Genomic DNA, 22022 nt, shown 5'->3' on the forward strand with positions numbered 1-22022 from the left:
TCGCAAATCTGAATATGAACCTAAAGTGGGCCACACATGGCATAGCAAATATGGCCCGAATACATTACACCAAATTTGGGCCACATTTGGCAAAAGTACAGCAAAGTCAGCACTGGCTAACCAGGATATGAGCCTAAACTGGCCCACATATAATGCAGCAAATGTGGCCCAGTTTTCTTAAAAAAATATCTGGGCCAGTTTTGGCAAAGGTGAGGGATAGAAATCACTCGCAAATCTGAATATGAACCTAAAGTGGGCCACACATGGCATAGCAAATATGGCCTGAATACATTACACCAAATTTGGGCCACATTTGGCAAAAGTACAGCAAAGTCAGCACTGGCTAACCAGGATGTGAGCCTAAACTGGCCCACATATAATGCAGCAAATGTGGCCCAGTTTTCTTATAAACATATCTGGGCCAGTTTTGGAGAAGGTGAGGGACAGTAATCACTAACAAATCTGAATGTGAACCTATGGTGGCCCTGACATGGCATAGCAAATATGGGCCGAATACATTACACCAAATTTGGGCCAGATTTGGAAAATATATGGCAAATTCAACACTGGCTAACCAGGGTGTAAACCTAAACTGGCCCACATTAAGTGCTGCAAATGTGGCCCAATCATGTTAAAACATAACTGGGCCAGTTTTGGCAAAGGTGAGGGACAGTAATTAATGGTGAATCTGAATTTGAACCTATGGTGGCCCAGACATGGCATAGCAAATATGGCCCGAATACATAACACCAAATTTGGGCCACATTTGGAAAATATATGGCAAAGTCAACACTGGCCAACCAGGGCTTGAACCTAAACTGGCCCACATTAAGTGCTGCAAATGTGGCCCAATTATGTTAAAACATATCTGGGCCAGTTTTGGCAAAGGTGAGGGATAGAAATCACTCGCAAATCTGAATATGAACCTAAAGCGGGCCACACATGGCATAGCAAATATGGCCCGAATACATTACACCAAATTTGGGCCACATTTGGCAAAAGTACAGCAAAGTCAGCACTGGCTAACCAGGATGTGAGCCTAAACTGGCCCACATATAATGCAGCAAATGTGGCCCAGTTTTCTTAAAAACATATCTGGGCCAGTTATGGAGAAGATGAGGGACAGTAATCACTAACAAATCTGAATGTGAACCTATGGTGGCCCACACATGGCATAGCAAATATGGGCCGAATACATTACACCAAATTTGGGCCGGATTTGGAAAATATATGGCAAAGTCAACACTGGCTAACCAGGGTGTAAACCTAAACTGGCCCACATTAAGTGCTGCAAATGTGGCCCAATTATGTTAAAACATATCTGGGCCAGTTTTGGCAAAGGTGAGGGACAGTAATTACTGGTGAATCTGAATTTGAACCTAAAGTGGCCCAGACATGGCATAGCAAATATGGCCCGAATACATTACACCAAATTTGGAATATATGGCAAAGTCAACACTGGCCAGTGGCTAACCAGGGCTTGAACCTAAACTGGCCCACATTAAGTGCTGCAAATGAGGCCCAATTATGTTAAAACATATCTGGGCCAGTTTTGGCAAAGGTGAGGGACAGAAATCACTTGCAAATCTGAATATGAACCTAAAGTGGGCCACACATGGCATAGCAAATATGGCCCGAATACATTACACCAAATTTGGGCCACATTTGGCAAAAGTACAGCAAAGTCAGCACTGGCTAACCAGGGTGTGAACCTAAACTGGCCCACATATAATGCAGCAAATATGGTCCAGTTTTCTTAAAAACATATCCAGTCCAGTTTTGGCAAAGGTGAGGGAAAGAAATCCCTCGTGAATCTGAATATGAACCTTAAGTGGCCCATACATGGCATAGCAAATATGGCCTGCACATAATACACCAACTTTGGGCCACATTTGGCAAAAGTACGCCAAAGTCAGCACTGGCTAACCAGAGCGTGAGCCTAAACTGGCCCACATATTATGCAGCAAATGTGTTTTTGGCCAGTTTTGGCCAATAGGGACAGTAAATCTGATTGTCACCCTAAAGTGGCCCAGACATGGCATAGCCAATATGGCCAGAATACATTACACCAAATTTAGGCCACATTTGGCAAATATATGGCAAAGTCAGCACTGGCTAACCAGGCTGTAAACCTAAACTGGCCCATAAATAGTGCAGCAATTGAGGCCCAATTATGTTAAAACATATCTGGGGCAGTTTTGGCAAAGGTGAGGGACAGTAATCACTGGCAAATCTGAATGTGAACCTAAAGTGGCCCAGACATGGCATAGCAAGTATGGCCCGAATACATTACACCAAATTTGGGCCACATTTGGTAAATGTACAGCAAAGTCAGCACTGGCTAACCAGGGTGTGAGCCTGTTAATAGTTAATAACATTTACAGCCATGTTTGCCAAATATACAGTACAGTTGACATGTAGCCTGACAAGCCAGACCCACATCAAGATGTTTGGTCTGGAAACTCACCATTGACAGCTCAATCAGAGGGGCGGATAAATGGCTGTCTGTCAAACTCCCTCTGCACGCGATAGGATAGCGCTACAACCAACCAGAGCAACGAAGATGAAGCAGAGCTCTTTGATAGATTAAACATTCGCCGTATCCGATCGGCTAAACTCCGAACACATCATCCCTTCTTAAGAATGACTTCAGTGCTGTTCTTTGTTCTTTTCTCAGAGAAAAGCTTAACTCCAAGTCTTCCAGAGTCGCGGTCAAAGCTGATTCGAAAGACCGCCGTTCGCCAGCTTCTGTGTTTACTAGAAGCACGCAAGCGCATCTCTGGCGTCATTATTTTAAGCCCCGCCCACCAACTCTATACACGATGTGATTGGCCTGACCAGAGTTTGGCGTTTACAGCTCAGAAGGGTATTGAGAGTTGCTAGACGACACTCGCGGCAGATTAGATTTGCTGCCGCTAGGGTGTGTCTAGATTTCTAGGCTAGTTGACATGGAAAATATGCCATAAATATAATTACAGTTAATTTAGATGTATAGCTAAAAATGCCCACATTTGAAAATATGGCATAATACTTTGTAACGAAATTGGGCTATGTTTGATAGGATGCAACTCTTAATTGTACAGTTTAATCTGGACAAAAAGACTATATCAGTTGTGGATTGGCCTGCCTTGTGATAAAAAAAGTACATAACTTTAATTGTGTGTGTGTCTGTATGTGTGTGTGTGTGTGTGAGGTGTGTGTGTGTGTGGGCATGTTTTTGTTAAATATCAGGACACTGATTAAATGTGTATTATGACATGGGTATGACACATGTGGGAGAGGGTGAAATATGAGGACATTACCCATGACCCCATTTTTCAAAATGCTTATAAATCATACAGGATGAGTTTTTTTTGTTGTTGAGAAAATAAAAATGCAGAATGTTTCCTGTGATGGGTAGGTTTAGGGGCAATGTGTGTGTGTGTGTGTGTGTGTGTGTGTGTGTGTGTGTGTACTTGTTTATATTATATTGTAGGGACCAAACAATGTCATATAAACCTGAGATCACCAGGTCCCCACAATGTAAACGGATTCATAAACATACTATGTTTTTTGAAAATGTAAAACTGCAGCATGTTTCCTGTGATTAGTGGTAGGGGCAGAGTAGGGGGATATAATGTACAGTGTAAAATCCATTACGCTTATGGAAAGTCCCCACAATTCACACAAAAAACAATGTGTGTGTGTGTGTGTGTGTGTGGTCTAGGTAAACCCTATGTTATGGGGACACAAAAATGGCAATATTTGAAATCCTTGTCCATGTGGGGATGTTTTTGGTCTCTATGAAGAAAACTGAATTACAAATTATGCTTTTTGAAATTTAAAAAAAAAGTTTAGATTTCTGTGAAGGGTAGAAGTTTTAGGGGTAGGTTTAGTGTAGGGTGATACAATATACAGTTTTTACAGTATAAAAATCATGTTTGTGTGTATACTGTGTACACACAGACAGCTACAGTAGGTTGAAAATGTGTGTGTGTGTGTGTGTGTGTGTGTGTGTGTGTGTGTGTGTGTGTGTGTGTGTGTGTGTGTGTGCGTGAGCCTGTTTATGTGGTTTATGAGGACACAAATTTGTATAACTACATGGGTATGACACTGGTATTACACTATAAATGTGGTTTATGAGGACACAAATTTGTATAACTACATGGGTATTACACTGGTATTACACTATAAATGTGGTTTATGAGGACATATCAAATGTCCTCATAATTCAAATGGCCTTAAAAACATACTAAATGATGTTTTTTTGAGAAAGTAAAAATGCAGAATGTTTCCTGTGATGGGTAGGTTTAGGGGCAGTGTGTGTGTGTGTGTGTGTGTGTGTGTGTGATGGGTAGGTTTAGGGGCAGTGTGTGTGTGTGTGTGTGTGTGTGTGTGTGTGTGTGTGGGATGGGTAGGTTTAGGGGCAGTGTGTGTGTGTGTGTGTGTGTGTGTGTGTGTGTGGGATGGGTAGGTTTAGGGGCAGTGTAAGGGGATAGAAAATACGGTTTGTACAGTATAAAAACCATTACGCCTATGGAGAGTCCCTGTAAACCACATAGACCAACATGTGTGTGTGTGTGTGTGTGTGTGTGTGTGTGTGTGTGTGTGTGCGTGTGTGTGTGTGTGTGTGTGTGTGTGTCTGATTATGAATTGTTTGCAACAGGTCAAATTTGTGAACTGTTTTTAATGTTCCTGACTTGAATAGTTGGCTGAGATACATTTTGAGTTGCTGTATGTGAAAATCTTTGTCATGATTTTAAGCAGGACATATTCCTGGGTCAACATATGTATATATTTATCCTGGAACACAATTCCTGTCATGAAACATAGTCCTAACCCCCTAACCCTAACCTAACCCAGAGGGAAATGATAGGTAAATAACTAGCACCAAACCCTGCATTTAAACATAAACTTGACATAAACTTTAAGCTTGTCACTGAAATATGATTTGTTGATTGGAATGCAGGATTAACAATGTTATAAATATCCAGAAACAGTCTTGTTGAAATCACATTCACCTGTAAATGTATGGAACTAAGGCAGTGTAACGGATTCACAGAGGCAGGATTCAATTGCAAGTAACTCAGTTTATTGACAGAAGTGTCACAGAAGCCAAAACTCAGAACACAGAAGAAGTCCGGATAAGACGGAGCAGTGAGAGAGACTCTGTTGGCGACACGGGCAGACTGTGAGCAGCAGTGACTCGGGAGCGCGGTTGAGGTAATCCGGGAAGGGATCCAGCGTTTCACAGAAGGGGGAAACGACAACCAACACGGAGACACAAGGGGAACATCCAACAACGCTCTGACAAAGACAAGAGAGAAACAGAGAGACTAAATAGGGTGAAGGTGATGAGTTGCAGCTGGTGCAGGTGATCAGCCACAGGTGCGTGATGAGCCAATCCCAGGCTCCGCCCTCACCTACATTCAACACGCACCCAAGAGTGAGACAGGGAATCCATGAACCGTGACAGTACCCCTCCCCCTAGGAGCGTCCCCTGACGCTCCCAGCCGACCTTACCTGTTGATTGTAATCATCAATAAGGGAGTGATCCAGAATGTCCCTAGCAGGAACCCAACTTCTCTCCTCCGGACCGTAACCTTCCCAGTCCACCAAGTACTGGAAACCGCGTCCCCTCCGTCTAGAATCCAGAATGCGATTAACCGAATAAGTTGGTTCCCCATCTACGAGTCGCGGCGGTGGGGGAACCGGGACTGGCGGATTAAGGTGGGAGTGAAAAACAGGTTTGATTTTGGATACATGGAAGGCGGGATGAATCCTCCTGTACGCCGGAGGGAGTTTGAGGCGGACTGTCACCGGACTAATGATCTTGGTGACAGTGAACGGGCCGATAAATTTGGGAGCAAGTTTATTAGATACGGAGCGGAGAGGAATGTTCTTGGTAGAAAGCCACACTTTTTGACCGACGACGTAAACGGGAGGCTTAGACCGGTGGCGATCGGCTTTAGCCTTGGTGCGCGCTCCCACCTGGAGCAGAGTCTCACGGGCTCTGGTCCATGTGCGATGACACCTCTGGATAAAGGCGTGAACAGAGGGGACCGCGACCTCGGAATCCAGACTAGGAAAAATAGGTGGCTGGTAACCTACACTACACTCAAATGGCGAAAGGCCCGTAGATGACACTGGTAACGAGTTATGAGCGTACTCAACCATAGAGAGTTGCTGGCTCCAGGATGAAGGATTCTTGGATACCAAACATCGCAACACTCTCTCCAGATCCTGATTGGCTCTCTCGGTCTGACCGTTGCTTTGGGGGTGATAACCCGAAGACAGACTAACCGTGGCTCCTAGTAATTTACAAAACTCCTGCCAAAATTTGGACACAAATTGGGAACCTCTGTCGGAGACCACGTCCATCGGGAGGCCATGTAACCGAAAGACGTGATCTACTACAGATACCGCTGTCTCCTTGGCTGAGGGTAATTTGGGCAAGGGAATGAAATGTGCTGCCTTCGAGAATCGGTCCACGACGGTCAAAACGACCGTCTTGCCCTGGGAGGGCGGGAGGGCGGTAACAAAATCTAGAGCGATGTGGGACCAGGGTCTCGAAGGAACAGACAGCGGCTGAAGTAACCCCTGGGGAGGTTGGTTAGATGTCTTACCAACCGCACAGACCGAGCAAGCCAAAACGAAACTGCGAATGTCGCGAGCCATAAGTGGCCACCAAAATCGTTGCTTTATTAAACTGCAAGTGCGGTTTACCCCTGGATGACAGGCAATGTTGGAGCAGTGACCCCATTTGAGGACCTCGGATCTTAACCCCTCCGGAACGAATAAACAACTCGGTGGGCCGCCGGGCGGGGGCGTTACCCCTTCTAAGGCCACTTTGACCTTCGATTCGATCTCCCATGTGAGTGTAGAGATAACTATCTTCTCTGGCAAAATACACTCGGGAGTAACCGGGCGTTCGGAAGCATCAAAAATACGAGATAAAGAGTCGGGTTTGATGTTTTTAGACCCGGGGCGGTACGAGAGAACAAAGTCAAAACGTCCGAAAAAAAGTGCCCACCGAGCCTGCCTGGAGTTGAGTCTTTTAGCAGATCTAATATATTCAAGGTTCTTATGATCCGTCCATACAATAAAAGGTACCCCCGACCCTTCCAGCCAATGACGCCACTCCTCCAACGCTAACTTGACGGCCAACAACTCTCTGTTACCAATGTCATAATTGCGTTCGGCAGGAGAAAGACGATGGGAGAAAAACGCGCACGGGTGCATCTTGTCATCTGAGGGAGAGCGCTGTGAAAGAACCGCTCCTACCCCCACCTCTGACGCGTCGACCTCTACCACGAACTGACGTGTGGGATCAGGGGCGACTAAGATGGGAGCCGAAACAAAGCGGCTTTTCAGTTTGGCGAATACAGCCTCGGCTGTATCGGACCACCTGAACGTCATTCGGGGAGAGGTCAAGGCAGTCAGAGGTGCGGCTAGTTGGCTGAAATTGCGAATAAAACGCCGATAGAAATTGGCGAACCCCAGAAACCTCTGTAGGGCCTTACGGGAATCTGGACTTGGCCAATCCATCACAGCCTTAACCTTGTCGGGATCCATGCGCATTCCCTCCGATGACACGATGTACCCTAAAAAAGGAACAGACTGTGCATGAAAAGCGCATTTCTCCGCCTTGACAAAAAGCCCATTCTCTAGCAACCTCTGAAGCACTCGTCTGACGTGTCGAACATGTTCCTGGAGAGACGAAGAAAAAATCAAAATGTCATCCAGGTAGACATATATGAATTGGTCGACCATGTCTCTCAACACATCATTGACGAGTGCCTGGAAAACCGCTGGGGAGTTGGAAAGGCCGAAAGGCATGACCAAGTATTCAAAATGCCCCCTGGGGGTGTTAAATGCGGTTTTCCATTCATCCCCCTCCCTGATGCGAACCAAATGATAAGCGTTACGTAAGTCCAACTTCGTGAAGACGGATGCTCCCTGTAACCTCTCGAAAGCTGAAGACATCAACGGCAAAGGATAGGTATTCTTTACCGTGATGTTATTCAGCCCTCGGTAATCAATGCAAGGTCGCAGAGAACCATCCTTCTTCCCCACGAAGAAGAACCCCGCCCCCGCTGGAGAAGAGGAAGGGCGGATGAATTTGGAGGCTAGAGAATCAGAAATATATTTCTCCATGGCCTCCCTCTCTGGAATAGAAAGAGAGTATAGTTTGCCCTTAGGCGGAGACTTACCTGGGAGTAAATCTATAGCACAGTCATAGGGACGATGCGGAGGGAGAGAAGCAGCTCGGGACTTACTGAACACTTCCTTCAGGTCGAGGTACTCCGGAGGCACGTTAGACAGATTCACCGTCTCACTCTGAAAAACAGAACGAGAAACAGACGAACAAGCAGACACCAAACAAGACTCATAACATTTATCACTCCACGCAGACACAGAGTTTTGTCCCCAGTCAACCCTTGGATTGTGTAACTCCAGCCAAGGGTGACCGAGGACAACGGGAGCCAAAGGGGAGTCCAGGATGAGAAATGAAATGCGTTCGGTGTGGTTGCCGGAAGTGATCAGTGTAAGTGGTTCAGTGGTGAATGAAATGTCAGGGAGAACTTGTCCGTTGAGTGCGTTGACAGAGATGGTGTTCTTGAGTGCAATGGTGGGTATGTTAAGTTTGTGAGCAAGGGCAGAATCAATGAAGTTACCTTCCGCTCCCGAGTCGAGGAGGGCGAGGCTGGAATAATCCTGAGCTGCCCACAGCAATCTCACCGGGAGGAGAGTGGAGGATGAGGTCTTTTCCACGGAGATCCCGCCCGACAGTAGCCTTCCTTTTACCGCCGGGCGTGGTCTTTTACCGGGCAGGAGTCTAGCAGGTGTCCGTTCCCGCCGCAGTACAGGCAAAGACCACGGGATCTCCGTCTCGCCTTCTCCTCCCGGGAGAGCCGAGCTCGACCCACCTGCATGGGCTCCGGGTCGAAGGTGTAGCTGGCCGCATCCGTAGCGCTGGCCTGAGGGCATTCGACACTCCCATGCTGAGGCTCCATCCTGGACCTCAGCCGACTCAGACGAGCGTCCACCCTCAAAGCAAGATCAATGAGACCGTCAATCTTCTCCGGAAGGTCGATGGCGAATATCTCCTTCTGGATGCGGTCAGCCAGCCCATGCAGGAACATGTCCCACTGTGCCTCCTCGTTCCACTTGCACTCGGCGGCCAGGGTGCGGAACTCGATGGAATAATCCGAGACCGAGCGGTTACCTTGGCGGAGCTCTGCGAGTTGACGTGCCGCTTCTCTTCCGGTCACCGCTCGGTCAAACACCCTTCTCATCTCTGCCGCCAGCGTCTGGAACGAGGAGCAGCAAGGATGTTGGTTCTCCCACACCGCCGTTCCCCAAAGTGCGGCTCGTCCGGAGAGCAGGGTGAGGACGAATGCCACCTTGGATCTCTCTGTGTTGAAAGTCTGCGGTTGAAGAGCGAAAAACAAGGAACACTTGGTAAGGAAGGCTCTGCAATAATTGCTCTCACCGGCATAATTCTCGGGGGTAGGCAGACGTGGTTCCGGTTGCCACGATGCAGATGGTGTGTGGGGAATCGGCGGTGGGTCGGGCACAGTGGGACCGACGAGTTGTTGCATCTGTTGGGTCAGCTCGGCCACCCGTGCCACCAAGGTGTGTACTGCCTGTCCTGTGGCAGTTAAGTTCGCCTCCTGCTGGTCCAGTCTCTCGTTGCTGCTGGTCAGTAGGGCGTTGATACTCGCTGAATCCATGGTTGGTCAGAGCGTTCTGTAACGGATTCACAGAGGCAGGATTCAATTGCAAGTAACTCAGTTTATTGACAGAAGTGTCACAGAAGCCAAAACTCAGAACACAGAAGAAGTCCGGATAAGACGGAGCAGTGAGAGAGACTCTGTTGGCGACACGGGCAGACTGTGAGCAGCAGTGACTCGGGAGCGCGGTTGAGGTAATCCGGGAAGGGATCCAGCGTTTCACAGAAGGGGGAAACGACAACCAACACGGAGACACAAGGGGAACATCCAACAACGCTCTGACAAAGACAAGAGAGAAACAGAGAGACTAAATAGGGTGAAGGTGATGAGTTGCAGCTGGTGCAGGTGATCAGCCACAGGTGCGTGATGAGCCAATCCCAGGCTCCGCCCTCACCTACATTCAACACGCACCCAAGAGTGAGACAGGGAATCCATGAACCGTGACAGGCAGTGTCATCTTATAAACCGCTTCAAGTGACCCTGATATTCTAAATTATTATAAATAAAATACTCAATTTGTCTTTCATTTTTGCTAAATATTGACTTAAATATTGAATATTATCTATATCATATATGTCCTGTCCTATAACCTGTCAGTATATTAATTGAGATATGCATTTAAGAGTAGGCTAAATGAATGACAAATCAGCAAAACCTGCTATGAGAACATTTTATTGTTATTTTGAAGCCAACTTTTTTCAACCCTTTTTTTTTTGTTATGCTTTCATTACAAAAAACATTTTTTATCCCTTGCTAGAATATATATATATATATATATATATATATATATATATAATATAATAAATATAATATAATATAATAAATATAATATAATATAATAAATATAATATAATTAATAAATATAATATAATTAATAAATATAATATAATTAATAAATATAATATAATTAATAAATATAATATAATTAATAAATATAATATAATATAATATAATATAATATAATATAATATAATATAATATATATATATATTATATATATATATATATATATATATATATATATATATATATATATATATATATATATATATATAAAATCAACTGGTTCGAGTTCCTATTTCCGGCCCTTTAAATTTAAAAAATAGCCGCGGAAAAGGCGCCCAAAAGACGGAGCTGCAGAGGGGGATTATTGTTTGGAGATTTGACGGTGGAAAACGGCAAAGAAAGTTAAGGTAAGATTTAATAAAAAAAATATTGCTTCGTTTTGGGGATTGCTTCGTTATATTCAGTTGGAGTAACTTACTGCATGTTGTGATATTAAAACGTTAGCTAATGAAAGCTACAATTGTTAGCTATCAAACATTAGTTATTTTGTCAATTCAAAACTTTTGCCATTGCCTGAAGGATTTTGTAAGTGACATAACGTTAGCAATTCAAGTTGATTATCGTTAGTTCACCTCTCTTTCATACATTTGTCACGTGATTTTTGATAATTACTAACTGCTAAATAAATGCTGATAAAATATTAATTTCTGTCTGTTTGCTGTACTAACGTTAGTCTATGCGGCTCTCACGTGACAAAAGTATGAACAAGGCCTAACGTTACCAGAATAACCTAAATGAATCATCTGTTTCTCATAATTTGTTATTTTGCCTGCAATATGTATAGTTTTTATTATCATTATTTTATTATTTATTTTAAATATGAAGTTGTTATCAAAGTTTGCGCTACTTGACGTGATTGCTAAATGATTTAAAGATCCAAGTCAGTAAAATGATCTGATCTTCCCAAAAGAAGTCCTTCGAACTGAAAATCACATTGTCTTCTGCTGAAAAAAAAGCATAGACCAGCATGATTTCACTTTCACTCACTGTATACCAACCTGCAGTCAGTTCTGTATGGTCAACGTATTTTCCCAATTATAATGTTATAATTATAATGTATAATTTGAAATTCATCTATGTATAAATTTGACATTAAACTGCACTAACTAGTTGTATTACTTGTATTACAGAAACAACAGGATCACAGAGCAAGCGAGTAAGCTGTAGAATCCCACTTCAACAGATGGCTTCAAATTGCAAGTGAGACAGAGGGAGAAGAGAAAAGGAGTAACGAAAATGGACACGCAAGTAATTTACACAGTCTATTTTACTAATTGTTTGTAATCATTTGGAGTAAATCCGGGACTACACTTCACTTCACTTGTTAGGTCTATCTCATCTATTTCATCTTTGTTAATAAAAATTAGAAGAAATATGCAATAAAAAACAGTAATAGAAACTGTATATATATATATATATATATTTTAGGGATGCAACAATACAGTTAGTCCACGGTTCAATACATAACATTACTTTGGTTTTTAATCACGGTTTTCCGGTTCGGTTCGGGGTTTTTTTTTTGCTCTTCTATTCTTAGGTGACAGGAACAGAAAAAGGTTAAGGAGAAAATGGTTTTTATTGCAATACTCTTTCTTTATTTTACTTAAAAGACTTGAAAACCCTTACTTAAACTTTACATAAAAAAATGTATACATTCCCAGTGTATTGTATTAAATAAAATAAATATATATAAAGATTTACAGTGGCAGCTCAGAGATGTACAGTAGCATTTAAGTATGAAATTGAATGAATAAATGTAGAGTATAAACGTAAATGCGGGTAAACACCCTTAACTTTAGTGCATATGATTGGATATTTGCTCAAATCAGCGCATAGACTCAGGCAAACCATTAAAAAAAGAGCAGAATAAATAAAGAGGAATATTCAAGGGGGTAATCTAGCGCTCGGAAAGCGTTCCACCCATAGGGTGTTTAAATATTTTCTCCCGTTGCTTTTGGCTCACTATGGGCTTCTCCCCATTCTTCTCCCTTGACTTGATCAGACCATTGCTAACCAAGCCATAACCTGCTGTTAGCATCCCATTGACTCCCATTCATTTTTGCGTCTTTGACAGTGAATAACTTTACATCTGAGGCGTTTAAAGACTCAATTTGTCCATTGTTTATTTCTAAAGAAACTCGACGATGCATAAAAGGCTCCATTACCTTTATCTTACACTATCGCCCCGCAGAATACGTTTTTGTAAAAATAGGCTAACTATTGCGTCATAACCAACGCGACTCTGTCACACAGTTGAGAAATTACCGTATAGACCTGAGGAGACGCTCGCAGGCAATCTTTACTGTCTATGAGACAGTCGGGGGGACGTGGAGACATAAAGTCTGATAAAGTCAAGGGGGAAGAATGGGGAGAAGCCCATAGTGAGCCAAAAGCAATGGGAGAAAATATTTAAACAATGTGATTCAGATTTCACTTTCCACAACTACTAGAAGACTCACAGTGCGATCGCTGCTTTCAGACCTGACCAAACGAACCGCACCAAAGAGGAACCGAACTCTAGTAGGATTCAGCCCAACTAACTACTAGAAGACTCACAGCTGTCAGACAGGAGGCTCACGTCACATCTACGTCCTCAAGCTCAGTCTGAGTCTGCGCAGTTCGCTCAGCCATCAGGAAGTGAGTGCCTCTGATTGGCCTCATTTTTCCGCCGTTGAAGTCAATGGGATAGCTCTGTCCATTTCTTTTACTGTCTATGGGAATATTTCAAACGGGGGGAAATGGAAATAAATAATTAAATGCAAAACTGAAGAAAAAAAAAACACAATTCACCAGCGCATATTGAACCATGAATGCCGTACCTAACGGTTCAATATTATATTGAGTATTGTGGCATCCCTAATATATATATATATATATATATATATATATATACAGCTCTGAAAAAAATTAAGAGACCACTGCAAAAAAACTAGTCCTCAGAGTTGGGGAACATTGTCAGAGCAGAAGGAAGCATGTTTTCTTCTACACTCTAAACACGCTGGGTTAATAACAACCCAAGTTGGGTTGAAAATGGACAAACCCAGAAATTGGGTTGTTTGAATCCAGTGAATGGACCTTTTCAAACAACTCAATGTGTGGGTTTGTCCATTTTCAACCCAACTTGGGTTGTTATTAACCCAGCATTTTTTAGACTGTAGGACAACCTTGTACGTGGTTTAATTCATGCGTCCTTCACAAAGACAAGTCTGCCCAATTCAAGCATTGCTGAAGCACTCCCAGATCATCACCGATCCTCCACCAAGTTTCACAGTGGGTGTGAGACACTGTGGCTTGTAGGCCTCTCCAGGTCTCCGTCTAACCATCAGAAGACCATGTGTTGGACAAAGCTGAAAATTGGATTCATCAGAGAAGATGACCATACTCCAGTCCTCTACAGTCCAATCCTTATGGTCTCTTGCAAACCTCAGCCTGGCTCTTCTTTGCTTCTCATTGATGAAGGGCTTTTTTCTAGCTTTCCACAACTTCAGCCCTGTCCCCTGGGAGCCTGTTTCGAACTGTCCTCGCCGTGAACTTCACCCCAGCTGCCTTTTGCCATTCTTTTTGTAGGTCACCTGAGGTCATCCTATGGTTGTTGAGTGACATTCGAATGAGTTGGTGGTCATTCCAGTCAGTGTAGAGTCGTTTTCGCCCTCTGCCAGTCTGTAACTTTGTTGTCCCCAATGTCTGCTGCTTGACCTTGTTCTTATGAACCGCTGTCTTTAAAATTTTAAGGATGGAAGCAACCCGACGCTCACTGTATCCCTATGCCAGTAAAGCCAGAATATACTTGCAGGCTTCCATACTTGTAGAGATGCTGATTTAAGAAAAAAATTGCAGTGGTCTCTTAATTTTTTTTCCTCCCAGAGCTGTATAGATATATTTTAGTGTTTTACTTACCTAAACTTTTTAGGGAAGAAAAACAAATAATCAAATAAAATAAAAATCAATGTTTAGTCTTTAGTGTGTTTATTACAAATGAATTGATCATTATTAAAGCTACAAATGTAGTTCAGTTAAGAACAGTGAGTGATTACCTTTTTTCTTTTATTGTTTCATTAACATAAATATAAAGACCTAATTCACAGATCTAATATAATGTTAGACATCATTTCCCCAACTGCTCCCCAAATGTTCACTTAAAACTGCATTAAGTTAGCCTGACAAGCCAGAGCCACATCAGGAAGTTAGCTCTGGGAACTCACCATTGACAGGGCTCAGTCCGAGGGGCGGGATAAACGTTGTCTTTCAAACTACCTCTGCACGCGATAGGATAGCGCTACAACCAACCTTCTCAGAACCTTCTCTGCCGTCATTATGTTAAGCCCCGCCCACTGGCTCTACACACAATGTGTTTGGCCTGACCAGAGTTTGGTTTTTACAGCTCAGAAGTGTATTTAGAGTTGCTAGACTAAACTCATGGCAAATTAGATTTGCTGCCGCTAGGGTGCGTCTAGATTTGTAAAATAGCATTATGTAACATTTGCAGTAAGATATCCCAAAACCACTAGGCCAATACTACATATTTTGTTCAGTTGAGAACCTTCAATATCCCAAATGTTTCCAACTATTTGTAAATCGTGAGAAAATTGCTATTTTAACCAAGGAACCGGGACGTGTGAGGGCGTCGCCTAATGATGTCATCATATCTCTTAACCCTCGGTTTCTGGTTTTATTCTGCTGATGCGCTTTACTCCGACTGTAGTGTTAACAAGTGTCACAGCAGCCGCTGAGTGAACGCACAGAGTAACGTCATAACATAATTTAAAACTCACTCAAATGTGTTATATGATAAACAGAGCTGCGTTACCTCATACTCATTACCAGAAAAGCAGAAATAGTGCCGGCGACTATGGCATAATCAAAGTTTTTCGCGCTGCTCGTGAGGCTTGTGTTGTTCATCTCATTAACAATCACTCCAGCAGCCTTGCTCAGCTCCACAACACTCGCTCCTGCTCTGCTTCACACTGCAGTAACGTTAATAGGGATGTAATGATAAATTGTTATATCGCATTAATAAAATGTGACTATATGTATCGTTGATGGAAACGATATGATTTGCAATATAGTTGTTTTATCCAAGGCTCAACTTGCTGTAGTAAGCCTATTTATAAGGTACAATTTACCCAGACACAAATTTACAAATGTACCTCAAATGTAAATTCTGTCATAATTCTCACCATAATGTCGTTTTTCGTTTAACTTCCAAACACAAATGAAGATATTCTTTATGAAACCCATTTTAAAGTCCATTACTCTCAAACTTAAACGATGCAAAAAATAAAGTAATCAAGTGGTCTAATCCAAATCTTCTGAAATCTTCAAGTCTTCTGAATAGACACATTGGCCCTCATTTATCAAAAGTGCGTACACCAAATTTCCAGCGTACACCTTGCGTACACCCAAACCCACGGTGACTTTGAGATTTATCAATATGGACGTTGGCGTACGGCACGATCAAATCCTACGCCAGCTCAGGAGGTGGTGTACGCACGTTTGAGTTAGTGGGAAAATGCGCAGAAAAACAATTCCTAACACCACAAAACGCACTGACAAGATATGCTATATGACCCACTGTTAAAAACCACACCAACAACATTCAGTGTTTATTTTTGTGCAACATGAACGTCAATGTTTAATTTGTGTGACTTTACCAAAGCGTTTGATTTGTAGGCATATGTATTCTTCCAGTCGCGAGCCTGAGCGCTTTATCTGACGTTTCAGGCCCGCCTGGCCCGGCAGCTGCGCACGGACTGGGACTAAAATAATAATAATAATATAGATAATAATAATTTAATAATAATAAAATAATAATAATTCAGACTGACAAAATAATAAAAATTACCTTCTTCTTTTCAATAATATTAAAATCAATAATAACGACATTCTTCTTCTAAATAACAAGCGTCGTTAAGAATAAGAATAATAAGAATAAGAATCATACTAATTGTCATGTAATTATTAATGTGAATGAATCTGACTCCACATCACATCATCATCACTATTGTACACCCCAATACATGTGCCGTGATACGAAATTAAATGCTAATTGTTTCAAAACGTGCTGTAAAATAATGCATTGTGATGGTGCTTTATCTATCATCGAACAGCTATTTAAACTGCTGGAGTGCGCTTCTCAACCCCCACACTATTAACAGTACTCGTTATTTGTGTCAATATTTTGTTTTTGTAGGTGCCTTTATTCCCACTCTTTAAACTCTCAAATAAAACAATTTCGGGGTTTTTTTTTCCACTTCCCTGGTGATGGTCTCAATGGGCACATCTCAATCATCTCACTAGTTCAGTAGTCAGAGCACTGATCCGGGAGTCAGCCCATTGACTTATGCCCTAATCAGTGCCCTGACTAGTGGACTCGTGAGATGACTGAGACGCGCCTGATCTCCACGTCGGAGAAGTTTCGCTTCTTTGCCGTCTTCTGTTTGTCCCTGGCGTAAAATGAGGGCGTGGGGGAGGCGGAGACTTGAATATATAGGGGCGTGTTATTCTAATGACGATCGTTTTCAGCCGCCGCATTTATCAAGGGCAGGTATTGCGTACACCTGGATTGCAGAGGTGCGCACAGCTTCATAAATCAGGCGGTGAGAGGAGTGTACGCATAATCTTACACCAACATATACACCCGTTTCTACGCAAGATTGATAAATGAGGGCCAATGGCTTTATGTGGTGAAAATATTTAAAGCTACACTGTGTGATAATTTCCCCCATCTAGTGGTGAAAAGGTATTTGACCAACCAGTGATTATTAGTTTCTGTTCCTCTCAATTCCGATTTTGTTTTAACTCCTACAGTGGCCGATTTAGTCCAAGATTAACATGGCATCCAGTTCAACCTCGTCCATGAGTGCCATCGAGTGTTAAAACGCGAAAGGCGAAGCTTGAATTTACGGGTATGTCCCTCTTTGGCTAATGTACTTTCAAGATGGAGGGGCAACATGGCGACCGGCATTCGAACCCCTCACCCGTATGTATTTTCAATGGTATATTATAAACTTACGAGAATACTTTATTACTTGAAAGAAGTGCATTACATCACATTACATACATTAATTAGCACATATTTTTGAAAGAACTAAGTGTTTTTAGCTAAGAATAAACTAAAAAAGTTACACAGTGTAGCTTTAACACAGTGAACATTCTGTAGTAAACACAGACGTTCAAATGATTGCGTGACGTGCGAAAACAACATGAAAGTGAGGTAAAATTCTTGGATGAGCTAAACATTTACAGTTTGAGAGCGGCCATTTTGACACACTTTCTTGCGATTAGAACTGTGATTGATTGCATTGATCATCTGAAATGCATGCACTGCTGGAATGACCCTCTTCAAAGTGAGAGCGCAAACATTATTTAAAGTGGCACTCCTCCAACGTCAAAGCGCAAACACCATTTAAAGCGGCAATCCTTAGTGAAAGCGCAAACATAATTTAAATCACCAGATCACATTTAGTTTTAGTAGTATGATTATTCAAAGCAGTTTAGATGGTTCATTCTTATACTGCATTAATAGCAGGAACAGCAGGACATAGTGAGCATGAGCAATGCTGCCTGCATTTAAAGTGCGAGTAATTCGTGAGGGATTTTTGTTTTTTTAATTTACAGAGTTTCAGTGACACTATTACATTAATAATCTCATTACATAGAATCATACAATGACAAAACATAATGTTAAATATAATTAATAATAATGCAATGGGGGAATATTTGTGGGTCCTGATAATAATACACAAATAATAATATAATAACAATAAAAAAGTACAAAATAAAAATAAAAACTTTATTTCGGCTTATCGGGATACATATCGTATCGGGATACATATCGTGTCGGGAGTTCAGTATCGAGATACATATTTAATCGTGACACGAGTGTATCGTTACACCCCTAAACGTTAATAATCACTTCCATGAACATGATTTCTGAGTCCTATCCCGATTTTTTTCCTACCGGCTGTGAGGTGAAGACCACATGTCCCAAGATCTTTCCCAAAACTGACCTGATTGTCGCTTGTGCAGATTAATATTAAGATCTGTTTGATCTTTCTGAATTGTAGAAATTAACCAAATGATACAAGGATCAGTAGTTGTTTCTGCACTGAAAGTAAATCCAGACACGATTAAAATCAACGTTTGGGAAGCCAAATTTTCAGTATTTTTTGCACAAAATAATAAATCATGTCAATAAAACCCTAATTTTAGTGTTTAGGATGTTATAATCTATATACATAAAAGTGACATACACATTTTTATATAAATATGGCAGCGATAAGGTACAGTAATGGTTTTATTTGGTGTATTCTTTGCTAACAATCTTTCATTCTTATCCCGAGGTTACCATTGTCAGCTGGATCTGCTCCAAATCCAGATCAGATGGTGGACCTGCACCTAGACATCAACGCAGCCCTAAATGTCAACAGATAACATGTCAATTAGACAACTCCTAGAGACGGATCCCCTGTGAGGAACTTGCTAACAGCCATCAACACAGATCCTCTGTCCTCTGCACAGACCCCTAAGGCCAGCTTCAACTCCATGTCGGCATGTTGTATCCTGATCTTCAAGCTGGTGGATCTAGATGAAATATTCTGAATTATTGCAATCCATAGTCTGACTTGTAATGCAGCCTGAATCATATTCACACCATGTTCGTTGGCCAGAGACAACTGGTCCCCCAACTCAGCCTGGTTTCTACCAAGGTTTTTTCTTCTCCATTTCTGTCACCTGATGGATTTTGGGTTCCTTGCCACTGTCGCCTTAGGCTTGCTTAGTTTGGGACGCTTAATATTCTACAATAGGGGTGGGCTATATACTGGTAGATATGATTAACTGGTAGAAATGTATCAACTGCTACTGATTTTGGACCATCATCTCTATCGTAGTTACGTTGCTGTTCTGCTTGTGTGGTAATGAAATCTTATCATCTGCCTGCATTTTTAAGCATTATGGTTAAAAAACAAGGGATTTTAAACTGCTAAAGTGCAGTAAGCAGTGAAAGACACCTCATTTGACGACATGTGCACGCTGTCAGAGAGACTGTTTCTAAGCACAATTTTTTTGTATCATTGGCAGCAAGAATTACAAAATGTCTATGGTATTTCTAATGTCTATATAATATTGATTTAATTGCACTGATGCTATTGGAGGAGAACTGAACTGCGCTGGATCATGTTTTCTGCAAAGCTGCTTTATAGCAAATTGAACTGATTTCATAATTGATGAACCTTACACAGTTATTGAACAGAACTGAATCAACACTGACCTGACTTCAGCTGTGACACTATTTTCTTTTTAGGGCTGCTTTACTGCAGAATTTAACTCTGTTTGAATAATTAAATAATTATTTTCATGTTTATTCCTGTAAATCTGCTTTGAAACTTTATAAAGCATTAACAAAGAAAGGTAACTTGAATTGTGCAATGGCCCGATTGTGGACCAGATTTGGCAAACAGCATGTGGGCCACATGAGGATTGTGTAAAAGACCAACTGTGGCCCACATTAGGGTCAGTTCTGGTTTATATCGGCCAAAGCAAGGTATTAGATCTGGGCCAGACCTGGGCCAGAATTAAATTTAACTGTGAGCCATATGTGGGCCATTTCTGCTTCATGTGTTTTGTTCATGGCTGACATGTGGCATTGCTATTGCTTGATTGTGGCTCAAATCTGGGAAACAAAAGTGGACCACTCAAGTGCCATCATTTCACACGGTATGTGGGCCAGAGCAAGGTATTAGATATGGGCCGGACCTGGGCCAGAATTAAATTTAACTGTTAGCCAGATGTGGGCCATTTCTGCTTCATGTGTTGTGTTCATGGTTGACATGTGGCATTGCTATGGCTTGATTGTGGCCCAAATCTGGCAAACAAGAGCGGACCGCCCAAGTGCTATTATTCCATGTGGTATGTGGGCCAGAGCAAGGTATTAGATCTGGGCCGGATCTAATACCTACACATGAAGCAGAACTGGCCCACATCTGGGCAACAGTTGTGGGCCAGTTCTGCTTCATGCGTTTTGTTCATAGCTGATATGTGGCATTGCTATGGCTTGATTGTGGCCCAAATCTGGCAAACAGGAGCGAACCGCCCAAGTGCCATCATTTCACACAGTATGTGGGCCAAAGCAAGATATTACATCTGGGCCGGATCTGGGCCAGATTTCAAATAAACTGTTGCCCAGATGTGGGCCATTTCTGCTTCATGCGTTTTGTTCATGGCTGACATGCGGCGTTGCTATGGCTTGATTGTGGCCTAAATCTGACAAACGGGAGTGGACCGCCCAAGTGCCATCATTCCACGCGGGTAGTGGGCCAGATGAAAGTGTCAAGTGTGGGCCGGATCTGGGCCAGAGCAATTTTGCTATCTGGGCCAGATGTGGGCCAGTTCTGCTTCATGCGTTTTGTTCATGGCTGACATGTGGCGTTGCTATGGCTTGATTGCGGCCTAAATCTGGCAAACGGGAGCGGACCGCCCAAGTGCCATCATTCCACGCGGGTAGTGGGCCAGATGAAAGTGTCAAGTGTGGGCCGGATCTGGGCCAGAGCAATTTTGCTATCTGGGCCAGATGTGGGCCAGTTCTGCTTCATGCGTTTTGTTCATGGCTGACATGCGGTGTTGCTATGGCTTGATTGCGGCCTAAATCTGGCAAACGGGAGCGGACCGCCCAAGTGCCATCATTCCACGCGGGTAGTGGGCCAGATGAAAGTGTCAAGTGTGGGCCGGATCTGGGCCAGAGCAATTTTGCTATCTGGGCCAGATGTGGGCCAGTTCTGCTTCATGCGTTTTGTTCATGGCTGACATGTGGCGTTGCTATGGCTTGATTGTGGCCTAAATCTGACAAACGGGAGTGGACCGCCCAAGTGCCATCATTCCACGCGGGTAGTGGGCCAGATGAAAGTGTCAAGTGTGGGCCAGATCTGGGCCAGAGCAATTTTGCTATCTGGGCCAGATGTGGGCCAGTTCTGCTTCATGCGTTTTGTTCATGGCTGACATGCGGCATTGCTATGGCTTGATTGTGGCCTAAATCTGACAAACGGGAGTGGACCGCCCAAGTGCCATCATTCCACGCGGGTAGTGGGCCAGATGAAAGTGTCAAGTGTGGGCCGGATCTGGGCCAGAGCAATTTTGCTATCTGGGCCAGATGTGGGCCAGTTCTGCTTCATGCGTTTTGTTCATGGCTGACATGTGGCGTTGCTATGGCTTGATTGCGGCCTAAATCTGGCAAACGGGAGCGGACCGCCCAAGTGCCATCATTCCACGCGGGTAGTGGGCCAGATGAAAGTGTCAAGTGTGGGCCGGATCTGGGCCAGAGCAATTTTGCTATCTGGGCCAGATGTGGGCCAGTTCTGCTTCAAGCGTTTTGTTCATGGCTGACATGTGGCGTTGCTATGGCTTGATTGCGGCCTAAATCTGGCAAACGGGAGCGGACCGCCCAAGTGCCATCATTCCACGCGG

The 22022-nt window shown here is 43.0% G+C and overlaps 2 long non-coding RNA genes across 2 annotated transcripts in view; both read left to right on the plus strand.

Annotated features, from left to right (window-relative positions):
- LOC137045434 (uncharacterized) overlaps nucleotides 1–22022 on the plus strand; it is an 85235-nt gene that overhangs the window by 56924 nt on the left and 6289 nt on the right. The gene's annotated exons all lie outside the window — the stretch shown is intronic.
- On the plus strand, nucleotides 10816–19992 carry LOC137045091 (uncharacterized). Its single transcript, XR_010898685.1, has 3 exons — nucleotides 10816–10909; nucleotides 11693–11810; nucleotides 18905–19992. It is a non-coding gene; the product is annotated as an uncharacterized lncRNA (long non-coding RNA).

The sequence above is a fragment of the Pseudorasbora parva genome, chromosome 17 (genome assembly GCF_024679245.1).
Source record: "Pseudorasbora parva isolate DD20220531a chromosome 17, ASM2467924v1, whole genome shotgun sequence".
Lineage (NCBI taxonomy): Eukaryota > Metazoa > Chordata > Actinopteri > Cypriniformes > Gobionidae > Pseudorasbora > Pseudorasbora parva.